This window comes from Anser brachyrhynchus, assembly GCF_964034855.1.
Source record: "Anser brachyrhynchus genome assembly, chromosome: 1".
Classification (NCBI taxonomy): Eukaryota; Metazoa; Chordata; class Aves; order Anseriformes; family Anatidae; genus Anser; species Anser brachyrhynchus.
Window position 1 is genome coordinate 124,939,538 of NC_137694.1, and position 17,158 is coordinate 124,956,695.

Below are 17,158 nucleotides of genomic sequence, written 5' to 3' on the forward strand. Positions count from 1 at the left end.
GGGCAGAAGTTGTGACAGGGGAGTTTTAGGTTGGATGTTAGGAAGTACTTCTTTACCGAAAGGGTTATTAAGCATTGGAACGGGCTGCCCAGGGAGATGGTGGAGTCACCATCCCTGGAGGTCTTTAAACGACGTTTAGATGTAGAGCTTAGCGATATGGTTTAGTGTAGTACTTAGTGTTACGTCGGAGGAGGTTGGACTCGATGATCTTGAGGTCTCTTCCAACCTAGAAATCTGTGATACTGTGATGCTGTGATCCCAAAATTATTTATTTACTAATCATATGCATTTTTACCTTGTTCAGTTCATTTCTATGCAGTAAACAGTCTTATTTTTTTTTAATCTCTTTATGACTTTTTTGTGTGCTTATAATAATACTTATTATTTGTCACTGAACTGTCTTAATTTCTATATGTTATAATTAGTTTGGACAACAAAATATGGTATTTAATATGTTGCTGTACAATTTTACAGGAAGATTTTGTAGTTTTAGGATTTCTATGTTTGCAGATTTACATGTGAATGCACATTTTTACCACCACAATCACAGCTGGACTGAGAATTATTTTGAATATAAAATGGTCCTTTACATTCAAGCTAAGAGTTTAGCTTACTTAGACTCCACCAAATGTATTGGCATTGATCCAATTATTGCTTTCCAGTTATAAGTACTGAACTACAGCTGCCTCTATGCTCTGTACAAGATGTAGCAAAGCAGTTTAGGTGCATCCCTAGCCTTGAGAGCAGTGGCCCACCTGGAACTCATGCTGCCTCTGTGTCTGGTCCCCTTTCTGACTCACCCATATTACTACATGTGTAGCAATATAATGTGTAGTAGAAAATACCCAACTTTATCTTCTTGCCGTGCTGAATCTTGTCAGCCATTTTTTTTTCCTCTAGATCTTCATAATCCCTGACAGTAGTTTATCTTTCATATCATGACACCTTACTTTCCTTAAAAACTTCCTGTATTGTACTTGTTCAGAAACTCATGAGTATTATCTGATGAATCATAGATTCAAACTGCTCTGAATGTGCAGGCATTGAGACATAAAAAGAGAATCAGGAGAAGAAAGTAATTTTGATTTGTGTCAGTAATTCCTGAAGTGACTAGACTCTACTTGGTACAGCAAAGATTCTCTGAAACATGAAATGGGGTCTGGGGATTTTATTTTGACATGGGCACTAAGGCCACAAACTGTTGGTCTATTTAAAAAATAAATAAATAAATTGGAAATATCCCACCTAAATGTCTGCCTTGGGTCACTATTTCTAAAGTTACAGAACTAGAAGTGTATCTGATAGAATGGGAAAGGCACAAAAACACCATGGAAAACTGAAGAAGGGAGATTAAGCAAAATCATCATATTGTCTAAGACTTAACTCCATGGATAAAAGAAACTGAAACCCTTTGACATGAGAAGATTTGTAGAAACACAATGGGAATACAATTACTGCTGAGGGTTGGTTGTACACAACTGACGTGTGATGAACTGCTATTGTTTACCTTATTGTAGTGCCTGGGGGGTTTGGTCGGAAGCCAAGTCTGTAATTCACTGAATGCCTGCACAAACATATAAAACAGGTGCCTGGAAGAACATTTCAGCCGCTTGAGATTTGGAGCATTGTTCCCTTCATTGCCCAGGCACAGAAATGGCAGCTCCATGTGCCACCAGGTTAAAGAGGAAGCCTGGGTCACCAGAAACCAGAGTGACAAATTGTGCTGATAAGGAGATGGTTCTTTCCCCCTCCATTTCCTTCACCCATGTGTCAGAGAAACCACACAGCTTTGGTAAAAACAAACAAACAAAAATACACTGAACAAATCCACAAAGAAGTGCATTTTGCCATGGGATGATATCACAATGTCTTCTGAAAGCTGTAGCTCATGTACTTGAAAGACAATGTGTCCCTCAAGGGGGCAGTGAAGTATTAATCTATCTTTTCCAAAATCCACCGTAGTTTCCTTACAGCAATGTCCTCCAAATTGTTGCCAGCCCTGGGGTCCTATGACCACCATGTGTGAAGGAGAGGGAAACCCAGCCTCCTGGGGAGCCCAGGCTGCAGAGCAGAAAGCACATGCACAGCTCAGCAATCTCCCTAATTTAATGGATGCATGGAACTGGGTTAAACAACTGAAAATTTTTCTGAATTTCAGTTTTACATAAAAAGTTCTAGACTTCTAAAGGAAAGGCAACTCCTTGTTAAACAGAAAAGCGTTCTACTAGAACTTCAGATTTTCACCAAAAGCAGGTTTAATATTTTGTTCTGAACAATTTGTTCTGGGAATACATTTGTCTTTCTTTTATTTCTCCTTCAGGGCAATTTAAAATTTCTGTTCAGTGTTGAAAATAGCATTTGTCTCCCCTCAAATGTTCCTTTTATTTTTAATATTTAGATGTTTCCACTCTCCTCCTTCCCTTGTTTCCTTAGTATTTATCAATGCAAACTAATATTTCCCTAGTATTTATCAAAAAAAAAAAAAAAGCTGTCAAAATAACATCTACAGTAGAGAAACTAGAGTAGCTGCATATTGCATAAGCACACCCAAAGTAGCTCTAAAACTTGCAAGTTTGGGTGGCAATAACAGCTGCTCCAGCTGCTAAGACTTACTGGGTATTTTTTGTAAGCCTTGCAACACCCTTTGCTGCTGCTGCAGCCTCACCTTTGCCCAGTACTAAAGCCATAATGAGCATTCAATTGGCTGCTGTGACTGTACTTCTAGGAGATGCAACAGTGCCTTTGACTGCAGTGCAGACATTACCAACAGTAAGGAAAGATCACCACAAGTAGTAATGTTGTCTGTAAGTTAAGAATACAGAGCAAAGCTGTTCTCATCCATTACAAGGATGAGAGCTTTTCTAAAACATAATATTCTTTAAGAATGAAAAGGCAGTGGTTCCCATGGTGATGAGAAGAATGATATCGGAATGAAAATGTGGAGGTGTCTTGAAATAACTGACAAACAAGTGATCAGTAAGGCTGATGAAATGGTGAGTAAGCAAAGAACTATGGAAATGTATAGCTGAATCAAAAGAAAAGTGCAAGATAGGCACTGCTCTGAGGGTCAGGGGACACCTTATGTGTTCTGTGATGGTTAGGAACAGATGATTTTTATGCGTGGAAAATTATCCTTACTTTAAAATAAAAAACAGAAACCTGATTTTTATTGCTAGATGTATATTTTTCCCTCCAAATATATATATATATATATTTTTTTTTTTAAAAAAAGATATCTTAATTTTAAATGAAAGTAGTTTGTATTATGCTATTAGCATTTCATTTTAACACCAGCTCAGAAACTGCCAGGATCATGGAACTGTAGGATCACAGAATATCCTGAGTTGATAGGCACCCACAATCGTAGAATTATAGAATGGTTTGGGTTGGAAGTGACCTCAAAGATCATCCAGTTCCAACCCCCCTGCCATAGACAGGGAGGCCACCCACTAGATCAGGTTTCTCAGGGCCTCTTCTAACACCTGGTCTTGAACTCCTCTAGGGATGGGGCATCCACAGCCTCTCTTGGCAACCTGTTCCAGTGCCTCACCACTCTCTGGGTGAAGAATTTCCTCCTAATTTCTAACCTAAATCTCCCCTCTTTTAGTTTATAAGCATTCCCCTTTGTCCTGTGGTTATCTGTTTGAGCAAAGAATCACTCTCCATCTTTTTTATAGGTCCCCTTAAGTCCCACAAGGGTCATCGAGTCCAACTTATGGGTCCACACAGGGCCGCCTAAAAATCAGACCATGTGTCTGAGAGTGTTTCCCAAAGATTTCTTGAACTCTGTCAGGCTTGGTGCCATGACCTGGAGAGCCTGTCTCAGTGCCCAATCTCCCTCTGGGTGCAGAACCTTTTCCTAACACTCAGCCTGATGCTCCCCTGTCCCAGCTCCATGCCGTTCCCTCGGGTCCGGTCGCTGTCCCCAGAGAGCAGAGCTCAGCGCCTGCCCCTCCGCTCCCCTCGTGAGGGAGCTGCAGGCCGCCATGAGGCCTCCCCTCGGCCTGCTCTGCTCTGGGCTGGACAAACCAAGGGACCTCAGCTGCTCTTCATGTATCTTGCCCTCTAGACCCATTGCCATATTTTTTGCCCTCCTTTGTAGCCCTGAATTATATTGCCTTCTTGAAAGTGATCAAATATATTGAGTCTGAATTTAAACATCCAGAATTTCTGAGAATATAGAAATGAAATAAAATTTAAGATCAATCCTGAATTCTTGAATCTACTAAAATTTTCAGTATAGCACTTTCAGACTAAATGTCTGTAAGCAGGTATGTTAACAGAACATTTACATAAAAATTCCCTCCCCCCCATATTCAGTGCATGTTAGAGACTGTATATATTTGGACTTTTTAATTATACAGCTGCTGCGTGGTAAAACAACAGCTAGTTTTCAACATTTCAGACTTGTTCAATCACCAGATGTAAGGCATAATGAAACAACAACAAAAAAATATATGATTTCACCAAAAAATAATCAGGCACATCAAACCACTTACAAAATAATTTGGTAAAAGAAAAAAAAAATGTCTTGTAAGATAAATATAAAATACTTTCCAGTGTACATGAAAAAGTGACTTAAAAAAAACCCACAACACCACAAAACAAAACCAACAACAGGGAACTAGAAGAGCAACCTAGGTCACATATACACATGCATAACTGGTCAAAAACTTCATCTAACCTGTTTTTTGACTACATGAAAGAAAACTGCTAAAAACAAATGTTCCTTCTTTGAGTGCCCAACAACCCTGTGAGAGCACCGCTGGAATTTTGTGTAACATGATTGCTGTTTTTGGCCTTTTAACTGCAGTTGAATCAAACTGCAGCCTCTTTAAAACATTAACAACTACCTCGCTTGCCTCATTGTTCCTCTCCTAACTTTGTCTCAGAGGCTGTCAGCTGCTGATGGGTTTAACAAGCCAAACTTATTCACATCTTCCTGCTTGTCTGTTCTCCAGCTTTCAGGATCTCCTACAATTCATGAGAGAGATAATTTAGAACTAAATCTATCAAATGACCTCACACAGGAAATAATCCATTTTATTCAATTTCTTTTGCCATGGATTTACCTTGCAGACTTGATATAGACAATCCACATTTTAGTACACTAAACAAGATCAAAGGTGACTCTGACTATTCCAAGTTCCTTTGAAAAGCTAATATGAATCATTATGCTTTAGAGACAGCTTCTCTCCTAGGAAGCTTTTCATTAATGAACCGTTATTCTACCTAACTCAGGATCTGCTCAGCTCAAATAAACCTTAATGACTTAGAATTTTACTGCTGCTGCAATTAAAGAGTCATCATCAGGCCGAACTTCTCTAAAATCATGGGGCAGAATATTTTTTGTTAGTTGTGTATATATACATGTCATAAATTAAGTGGAACAGTTAAGAATATTTGTAGAAATATTTAAATCCAAATATCCATGTATGCTGCCAAAACATATAAACTGAATAGGGAACCTAATTCAGTGTTCATTATGACTAAAAACACTTTTGACTTCATTGCTTCATTCAAGCAGAATGCAACAAATTAACTGATGAATCGATAGGGCCTGATCCACTTGGAACTGGATAAAATTTAAAAGTGAATTGAAATCTTTAAGCCATTTGTTTTTCATCAGATAATGTTGCAGTTGGTAGTAGCATTCAGAGAACCGATTTATGATTTATTATTTTTTTTCCCTCTAAATTTCTCTGGGCAAGAATATCTCTTTAGTACGCCAAACATGGTATCTGTAGGTACTAAAACATTCAGAGTATGAATGTTGTGAAAATATTCATGACTAGTGCTTGAAAAGACAAGAATCCATTTTCTCTCAGAGAGGCTGATTCCATTATCTGTTTTTCTTTAAGAAAATATGTGGGTAAGTTTTCATGTTTATTTATAGCTTCTGCTTTCATTATATCTTGTTTCCTGTGTGCCATTTCATGCATTATGCATGAGTGAAAATGAAACATGACCCAGTGAAAATTTTGCTATAGAATAGCCCTGAATTTCACCAACTTTAATCTCCTGAAGGCACCCTGTCTTTGAAAAAGGTTGTACTTTCCATGGCTGCTAAAAAAGGAGTGGGGCAAGCCCAGGTTGTACCCAGGGCAGGCTGGAGGCAGAGGAGGAAGATGCCACCTTTGCCTGTCCTCTGGGTTGTGGCTCCATGACAATAAATAGCTATTTCTGAAACAAGGCCATTGTTACTTATACAAGGGAACAAAGCACAGTGGATTTGATTCTCCAGAGCATCTTCTTCAAGTATTACTTCATCTAATCTGATGTGCAGAATTGTACAGAATTGCAGGTAATTAATAACTTATTGGGCATGGCTGTTGATAGGAAGCCACTGATAGAATGCCTTTGCAGATGAGCAACACTAGAGAACATTGACCAACTCTTTCATCCCCTCTAAAAGTTTTTTTTCTTTTTTTTTTTTCCGTATTTTTTATATATATATATATACATATACACGTTAATGTGTCTTTTAAAGTATACGTTTAGTCTCTGCCTTGTTTTCCCCTGGACTTCCCACAAGTAATAAATACATACATTCACACACCCTCATTCATGCGATGATTTCTAGTGCTTTTTAATCCTGTCTGACTTCTGTCATGTGAAATACAATGCTATTCTTTTAACATTTGGTTTCACCAGCCTTCTATAACTTTTCTCTTAGGTGAGAAACTCCATAAGTCATATTAACAGGTGTTAATATGACAACTGATTAATCCAGCCACCACAAAACCCTTGTTTAAGATAATTGCGTTTCATTTTTTTTTGATTCAATTATGTTCGCATATTTCACTTGCATTAAACTTTTCTTATTTAAAGGGATAAATTGTCATAGGACAGTTTGATTTCTTTGCAAGTTTGCATATTTTTAAAGATTGCATTTTGTCCCAATAGTCAGATAATAAACAGAAAGCATATAGTAATATATAGATAACTTTACTGTTACTGATACAACTATATATATTCTGTAATTTGTTACTTTCAGACTTTGGCTGAAATCCATATGAGTAAATGAAGAGCCCGTTATAATACTAAAAATGAATCACTTTCTGCTGCTTGGAAACTCATGCTGGCCTAGCCGAGAGAATGTCTGAGGATACTGCGACCTTTGGCATTGACTCTGTGAACAGGGTCTAAGTGTTCATTTGGGTCACTTTCTTTCAAATTCAAGAACATTGTCATTAACATTTTAACCTAAGCAAAGTAATAAAGTTACACAGAATGATCTAATGTCTCATCTACAATTTATGTATTCCCGCTATGGTTACCTGTTTCGGGCAGAATAATGATGCTAATGTTCAAAAGGCATATGCACACACAGGAAATTTGGGCAGAGGCCTTAACATAAATAACCCCTATGAAAAATGTCATAAAAGCAGCTTGCACTTAAATCTCACTCTTAAGGCATTTCTGACCATGGTAAAGCTTTACAAGACAGGGACCCCATGAGACCTGATTTTTTTCAGGGCAGAATTCATGATGTCAAGAGTTATTTAAAGTAGCACAATAGTCAGATAATTGATAATGTCCAGGTTGTAAGTGTCACATGTAATTTAGATTATTGTTATTATTATTTAACTTTAAGCACTTTACTTTTCCGTCCTGCCCACAAAATCATCTTTGTTAAAATTTTTCCATAGGGTGTTCATGAAAATGCCCAGTTCATGTCTTGGAGCCATTATGGTCGCTGAATGTGCACAGCATAAGGAACAGCACAGAAACAAAAGTACAAATGTCAATGTACTGCCCTAGAAATGAAATGTCAGTCTGACTCTGAAGATTTATAAATCAAAGAAGTGTGAGATTACTATCCACTTGGAGCTTTCCCCTCCAGGGTACCCAAAAGCATGCCAATTAGTGCCAGTTGTGCTGACAGCTATTCATTAAGTCTATCAGGAAACTGCTCTGAGATTTGTTAATTCCTGTAAAACATCAGAGCGGGTGCTTTATCCATAGCGGGAAATCCAAATCCTTCCTTTTAAGATAGCTCATATATGCTTCAATGTGGTCAATAATAATTTTGGTGAGGGTCAGAAATGGCAGAATACACTGCTTGCTTTGCTCTTTTTACCTGCTGAAGCAAAACAATGAGCGCTTACTGGCAGTTCTGGCCCTTACTTTGAGTCCTTTCTTTTTCTGTGCATCATAGCAGAATCTTGCTATGCACATAATGCACTTGGGCACATAATGCCTTTTGTAGTTTTCAGGGATAAATTCAGATCATACAAGCAAGAAAGAAGAATGACAGGAAGGAAATTTACACCCTGAAGCGATTTCCTATATCAGGGAGAAGAAGCTGGAACTTTCAGACTTAAATGTCTCCCAGGATTTTATGGCATTAGTAAGGGTCAACAACATTTGAAAGAAGCTCCTTCTATTCCTAGTTAAATGTACATCAGAGTTTCAGCTGAGATCAGGAGATCACTTCTGAAGTAAACCTCCCAATTGCCTACACTCCTCATGCTCCTGTTTACATTAGGGGCTCACCATGGAGTGCTCCAAATTTATTTATTTATTTATTTATTTTTGTGAAAGGGAGCTGAAAAGTGTGTTCCAGTACCACACTGAATGTCCAACAGCTGCTCAGGTGTCCAGAGGGAATACAAAACAGTTCTCCTTCACCACTCCCCAGGAGGTCGCCCTTCACACGAGCTGGGTCACCTTACTAAGCCTCTTCTCTCCTGAAGTAATGTTTAGTTGTGCAGATCTAGATTATTTTCTGTTCTGGGATTCAGTTGGCTTAACTCTCCTTAGCAACAGAAATTACTGTGCGTGATTTTCCCCTTTAGTTTATGTCATGAAGGATGAGAGTTTAACACTTGATACTTTTTCCTGACTGACACAGTATGGATGTTATTATTATCTACATAAAGCTCAAAGTTTCTTGTACACCATTTTTTTTTAGCTTTGTGTCCTAATGATTGCATTTTATGCTAGAAAGAAAGAAACTCTAAACACAGTATTTTATTTTTACTTAATAACTTGCCGTTTTTATCACCACTTACTCTGTTTCGTGTAACGTTCATTTTCAACATCTATTATTTTATATACCTCTATCATTGTTATTTGCCTCATCTATATATCTGTCATATAGTACTTGTTTCACAAGCACATTAAACAGGCTTGACCATTACAATCCTTCATAAAAAAAGAATTCTAATCTTAATATATATTATATATATATATTTTTTTTTTCTCTTCCTCTAATTACTTCTTTTTCTGTTCTGTAAATTAAAGCAGGATGGCAGAAATTAAAATACTATTGGTGATAGGAAAACACCAATGATTGATCTAAGCAACAGATCTCATCTGCATATTCTTTCATTCTTTACATTTGTAAAACATCGGAGGTAGACACAGAATAGAATTTTTCTTGATGCACATAATGTATGCATGGAAAATAATTCTTCTGACTTAATTTTTTTTTTTTTAAGAACTAAAATGAACAAAGTCATTTTAATTTACTTTTATTCATTCAAATCTCAGGAAGTAGGTATTAAATAAAACAATGTCCTCTATTTTTGATTTTTCTTTTCTGAAGAAACATTAAAGTACCTACCTCGATGTCATAGTTTCGAAAGCCATTGTGTAACTCTTTGGAATACACTGTGAAATTTTTGTTTACATTAAAGATTTCATGAACTGAACATTTTTGGACATATTGAGAAGTTTCCACCTGTGCAGATGTTGGCAGGAACACTAGAAGAAACCCAGGGCTTTCATTTTCTCCATGACTTTCTAAGTCATTAGGTTGTTTTTACTTGTTTGTTTGTTTGCTTGTTTGTTTCCTCTTTCTCGATGTTTCTGACAGATTTTTCTATCACTTTTCCTTTACTCTGGAAAAATAGAAGTCTTGAGAAAACATTTTACTGTTCAGGAAAGTGTAATTGATATCTCTTTTTGTCTAAAATTTCATGAAGCTTGAGAACCAGCTGCTTTCTTCTTCTTCTTCTTCTTCTCCCTTTCTTCTTCTTCTTCTCCCTTTCTTCTTCTTCTTCTTCTTCTTCTTCTTCTTCTTCTTCTTCTACTACTACTACTACTTTTTGTTCTTCTACTACTTTTCTTCTTCTTTTCTTCTTCTTTTCTTTTTTTTTTGTTATTTTTTGTGCCCCTATTAAAGTAATTCAGAAGATGACCTTGAGAACTCAGAGAGCAAGGATTTTGAAAGAAATAAAAGCAGTGCATGCTCATACATATGTACATACTTTTATTCATATTACTAAGTTGTGTAACTACCTTGCTGTCACAGGTTAAGACCCACCCCAGGGAAAGGGGATGGCACAGAAGGCTTAGCTGTCTTGGTGAGACAGGCACAGTGGTTCTGTTCCCTTCCAGGAGCTAAAGATCTCTTTATTACTTCTGAACTAGATTGTCACCATTAGTTGTCTGCAAATAACCCTGCTGATCATGTAGCCGCAGGCCAATGTCTTGTCTGTTCTCTATACTTAAAGCCAATTAGAGTTTGTTATCAACATTTCACACATTCTGTTCTCCCTCCCCAGGTATGTTAGAGAAGTATCAAATCAGGGGACAGATAGTCACAAAATTTTTTCATTGTATCTTTATTTTTCTAGTTTGTTCTAGATTAACCTGGTCAGCTAATTTAACTATCCAATTCTTGATAGCATTTGTTCAATTCTATTCATCTGTATAGTCAGTTGATGTTATGTATCAAAAATAAATATTTTATTTAAAATTTATAAAGGAAAATTGTGTTTCTGATGATAAATGTAGAAGTAGGAGCTAACCCTGAGATCAGAAATATTTTGTTATAAGCCTGTTCTTTTCCACAGTAGAATGCAGAAATTCAGCTGATAAATTTATCTGTGAAAAGCTTTCTTATGCCGTAAAGTACTAAAGGGAAGGATGGAATCTTTTCAAACTGTGTATGGGATCTGCTACCAAAATGTCTTTTACTTAAATCGAATTAGAGTCTACATTTAATGATATAAGTGCTTATACGTGACAAAAAGGCTTCCAGAGTTGCACTGCCTTTCTGATTAACACTTCACAGTTACAAGCCAAATGATAAAGGTAATGAACTTTGTTTAACAGTTCCAAAATTATGACAGAAAATACAATTTACAGTACTGTAAATATTTATTCTCCTAAAAGAATAAAATGTTATGTCCAAAATACTAAACCAAACAATTTCTAAACTTCAGTTCTTAGTAGACACTTAACACATAAATAAAACAAATGAACAAACAAAAAAGAGTTCCCACAAGGGATTTGGGTTGTTGATATTTTAGGAAGCATAGCCCTGAATTACATGGCTGTATCCTGAGACTCTCTTGCCACAAAGAGCTAAGGAACTAGCAGCTGTCCAAGGCTGCTAAAAGTGATTCTAAAAAGTGCGCACCTGGGATGAAGACTGTGGTTCTTCATCTTGAAACTGGTTTGAGGTTTTGGGTTTATGTGGGTCCATTCTTATACATGGAGCTGCCTACATCTGAGGTGGGTAGAGAGGTGAAGATCATAGAATCATTAAGGTTGGAAAAGACCTCCAAGAGATGGGTAGAGGAATGTCGAATTTAGGCAATCACATCACCATGTCACTGTTTGCACAAGCAGGAATCCTCTGCCTGCCTGTGGTCATGTGTGTGTCTTAGTCAAATAATAATAGTAGTCTTTGCTCTTTATGGTCTACAGAAGTTTATGCACTGACTTTAATGGAAGTGGGTTTTTAGTCAGAAATGGGGATTTTTTTTTTTTTTTACACAAATACATTTATTGGACTGCAAGATAGTTTCCCTCAGGGAGTGCCAAAGTCAGTAATATTAATTCACTTCAAAAGCTTTTACCATTCAATTTTTGTAATCCTATGGATGTTTTTGTTTCCATTTCACTTAAACTAATATGTTTTTAACTCCAGCTTTGAGACTAAACAATTATGTTTCCTATTTGGACAGATTCTTCCTCATTAAATGTATTTCATCAGATTAAATGAACCATATTTTAATTTTAATTTTAATTTTATTTTTTTATTTTTATTCTTATTTTTGTTTAAATAATCATAATAATAATAAGAAAACAGGTATCATCTATGTTTAAGAAAAACAATGTTACTTTCTTATGGCTGTATTTTTTTTCATAACTAAATGATACACCATATTGGGACATAAATGACACAAACTCTAGGTCAGATCAACAGCTCTGAGAATATTTTTCCTCAGAGGATTACAAGCCTACAAAGCTGAAATAGTTAATGCACTAGGACTAAACAGAAATTTGTCAGCAAAATCACATTTACCAGTGTCTGTCACTCAGATTCCAGGTACTCTGGAAAACACTTCTGTTCTTGTATGCTTCCTTTGGGATTTAGCCCACTCATGGGAGCCCACTTATGAGAGCTATAAGAACACAGAACAATTCACAGAAAGCTTTTGTCTGCTTTTCAGAAAAGCAAAGTGTACCTAAAAATAAAAGACAAAAATTCTTCAATTATCAGGGTAGACTTATAGGAGGTATGATTTGGGTGCTTCATGTGGCCATTTCCTTCCCTGAATGACGTCTCCCTCATGCTCATGGCTTGGGACACCATCACCACAGTGTAGTGGGGCAGCTGCTGCTGAGAGCCAGAGCACTAGACTGAACTGACAGAGCAATGAGGTAAAAAGGTATTTGAATTCTTATAGGAAGTCATGGTGACATTTCCAAATAATTGATAGTAAATGAAGGATTTGAATTTACATTAAAAGAAAAAAAAAAACCAGATTTTTCTGTAAGGGAGATAATAGGTCCAATTTGCCAACTGGCACTACTTCAGAAAACTTCAATCATGAAGACCATTAGTCTGACCTCATTTACCAGAACAGAATTCACTTTAAACTGAGTTTTCTAGCAACTTATATGCCATGCTCTTTTTAAATACAAAGAACAAGAAAAATGAAATCAATGTAATAATTATCCTAAAAATGTCTTCATGCTTCATAATTGTTTTTGTATGTTAACAAGAAAGAACAATGTAACAAATGAACTAATTACTTGTTTCTATCTGATCCCATTTTTGTAAGGAAATTAAAAAAAAGCAAAAAAAAAAAGGCAAAAAAAAAAAAGCCCTGAACTAATTATTTTAAAGCTCATCTTTTACTCTGCCTCATATTTTATATCTTGGAGAGCAAAAACTGATGAGTTAGTGAAATAATTAACCTAAACACTCCTATTTTCTGAATATATTCATCTAATATGTGTTAAACAGGGGAAAAAAACAAAGAAGGCAATGAATGTACTACTGTACAAATTGAAATCTTTCTATCCTTTTCCTCTTGGATGACATGTAGACTGAAAGGAAATAAGATTTGATGCTGTTTCCACAATGGTTTTAGATAGGGTTGCCTCTGTAGCAAGGGCTTTGTATTCTGCTCCCTTTTCTCCTGTGAGCTGGTGCTGTCTAAGCAGAGAAACACACTGCAGGGCTCGGACACTGACGTGGGGATCCATGAATATATTGCTCAAGATAAGTGTCCCCCAGAGCTGCAGTGTCTACAGTTTTATAGGCTGTCACTGCTTTAAGCTAAGGTCAAATGCAATGTTTGCATTAGATCTGTGTTAATTTGTGTTAACTTTGTGCAATTTGCTCTAGGGAACCTGCTTTGGCAGGGAGGTTGGACCCGATGATCTCTTGAGGTCTGTTCCAACCCCTACAATTCTGTGATTGTGTTATTAAGGAAAGAAAACAGTTTCAGGAGCATATGCAATGTTCAGTGTAGGATGGAAGCTGCCACTTGCATTCACTGGTTTGTTGAATTGTGCTGTTCTGTTCTGCAGTGAACAAAAGTCTCTGGCTATGATTAAAGGTGGCATTATGTTTTACTGTATCTTCAGCTGCATATATGTTTCTGGTTGGCCACTGTAGACCTGAGAAGTTAACTTCAGAACCGGGTGACCTCTCTTTGGCTTCCAAAGCATACGTATTCTCTTTGTGTCTCAGAGATATGCAGACCTTTCAGAACACAGCAACAAGTCCAAGTTTTGTGAAGGCTTCTGGCTTGAGTCCTAGTTCCATAATTAAAAACATAGCCCATCTAAAAAACACTTTTTTTTTTTCTTTAGGAATTTAAGGAATTACAGATACTCAGTTATATGTCTCCTTCATTTTGAAACTGTTCTTGAAACCTAACATGATTCCACTCCTAACTCAAGACTGAACTATGTGCATGCAGACATATGTGCATGTATATATATATATATGTATATATTTACACATACACACACACAGAAACACACCCACTCTTACGGTGAAGTGATTACCACTATTACCCTGGGAATAGCAATGCAGTATTCAGCTTAACAGTAGTTCTCTCCCTGTCATGACCTGAAATGAACCTAAGTCATCAGTCCCTGCTCTCCCAAGATGAATTTCTATTGCTGAATTGACTGGCATAATAAACTACCAAACTGCCCAAACTACCACTCAAACTGCTCCTGTTGACACTAATGCTCATTCTAGTGTTATAATTCGGTATGGTATTCATGTAGGCACTTCTGGCTCCAAACCTAACTTTAATACACTCTAAAGCTAAATTACCATTTTGGTGGAAGACCTCATCATCCCTTAATTAACTGTAATACATACCTTCACAAACCCTTATTCTTGTCCTGTGGTACGTGGGAAAGAAACCTCACACTTTAGGTTCTGCTGAATTTAATTCTGAATCTAATGTGAACATCAAGAAACTTGATCGATCCCTCTACATTCTGTCAGAACTATGCCACACCTGCTTGCAGTTTCCAGCAAGAAGCTTCGTGCCAGCCCTTATGTCCTTGCACTTCCCAACAGGAGACTGAGTTCTCTTGCATTTGACCTGAGCCTCATGAAAAACACATTACATTTAAATGTGATGCATTACATCTAAATGTAATTAGAATCATAGAATCATTAGCCAATAATTAGCCAATAGTCACCCATGGGCTACTGACAAGTCCCTGAAAAACAGGTTTGATTTTAAGGTATTTGCTCCTGTTGATGTCCTTGTTTAATCATTTTTAGAGGATCTGGAAATTAATGTACATGATCAACTGCTGATTTCTGCCTGAGACCTAATCCATGTTACTCCAAAATCATAGTCCAGTTACACCAATGTAAATCAGAAACATGGGCCATAATTTTAGCCCCTGCTAATGCCCAGGCTTCTATCCTTACAGATTTAGGAGGGTAGCTCCTGAACTGTAATCCAATTTTGGATGCCAAGTACCATCCTTCACTTATCTGTACCCCAGGAATGCTTTATGGCTCACAACTACCCTGCAAATTACAAGCCACACCAGTGTAGCTCAGCCTAATCTTGAAAGCCTCCTACTTGGCTTTTGTCAAGAGGATAAAGGTTTTTCCTCTCTGCATTTAGATCCGAGATCATTATATTTCTTTTTACTAAATGTAAGCTTTTGTCTGACCACAGCAGTTATCCTTGCTGTTCAGTCTTTCCTGTCCTCTACCCCAAAACTGAAACTGAGCCACATTCACTGTTCAGAAAATACTAGAGATGCTTTAAGATTTTCTGTAGTTTTCATCATCTTAGCCATGAGAATATAAGATAATTTAGGCAGTTAACTTATTTCTTTAGTCATTATTCTCTAAAATTCCAGCTCATATGCTTTGATGACAAGTAGTCTGTTTCTGGTCCAGAGACAACAATAAGGTACTTATTCCTCTCAGCCAGGGACTTCTCTCCAGCCTTGCATAATAAAGTTTATCAATTATTCTTCTTTTGTCTGTATTCAAACTATAAACCTAACTACAGTATTTAACATAACACCTCCAAACATTTAACATAAACCCTCCAAAAATACAAACATCATCTAATTGTAGCCCAGAAACCACTGCACATGTTAAACCAGTAATTGTCTTTCACATATATGAATGTATTTCCTTCCTGCTTTGGCAAGCAGGTAAGCATGCAGTGAGAACAGGCAAGGTCACAATGTGTCCCATATATACCAGAACAAAGCAGAAACTCTTGCTACCTGCTGGTCCTTTTAGTCCAGGGGTTACTCTGGTCCTTTCACCCTTTCTGCCCTACAGTCTGAGCTCCAGCCTGACCACTACTGAATGCCAAACAACACCTCACAGCCCTTTAACAATGCAGCGCTAATTTAAAGAGGTTGTCTTTCCTTATTTTAGGCTTGGGCAGTCTTATAGGGTCTAAAAATAAAACTGAAATTCTATTACTTGTTATTCTGTGCTGGACCCCTAACCCCAGACTTAACCATAGTTAAATGTCATGGCCAAAGGACACTTACTAGTCACAAAACTAGCCAAAACCTCTTTGATCTTGCTATGACTGCTCTTTATTCTAGCTCTGCAGACTTGCTGAACTTTGACTCTTTTGACACTAACTTTAACTCTAATTTGAAATCTAGCCCTTAAACAAGGAAACACAGATTTGTTGAAGGACAATTAGTAAGCCATCACTCTTCTTTCCATAACCAATTAACCTAAGGCCATACTGTGCTCAAAAGCAAAGAGATCTTCAAATGCAATGCTGTTACATATATATATGCTAACCTTGTCCCTACTACTAACAGTGGGTTAAATGTCAGTGCCCATATATCCTGGACAGTCCCTAAAACAACTACAATTCCTTCACTTTAATCCTTATCTCTCAATCTTTCATAATCTTTTGACAAAGCTGTATGGGTAACCAGTGCTGTCCCATGCCTTAAAACTGTTTCCAGGTCTAATCTTGACTTCAGTCCTGTTGTCTCTAAACACCTAATTCCAGAAATCTATTTCATAGAATCATAAAGGTTGGAAAAGACCTCCAAAATCACCTGGTGCAACTGTCCCCCTACCACCAATATCACCCACTAAAACATGTCCCTAAGCGCCATGTCCAACGTTTCCTTAAATGCCACCAGTGATGGTGACTCCACCACTTCCCTAGGCAACCTGTTCCAATGCCTGACTACTCTTTCTGAGAAGAAATATCTCTTAATTTCCAACCTAAACCTCCCCTAGTGCAACTTGAGGCCATTCCCTCTAGTCTTATCACTAGTTATCTGTGAGAAGACACCAACCCCCAGCCCCCCACACCTTCCATTCAGGTACCTGTAGAGCGCAATAAGGTCTCCCTGAGCCTCCTCTTCTCCAGACTAAACAACCCCAGTTCCTTCAGCTGCTCTTCAGATCAGATTTGAAATCTCT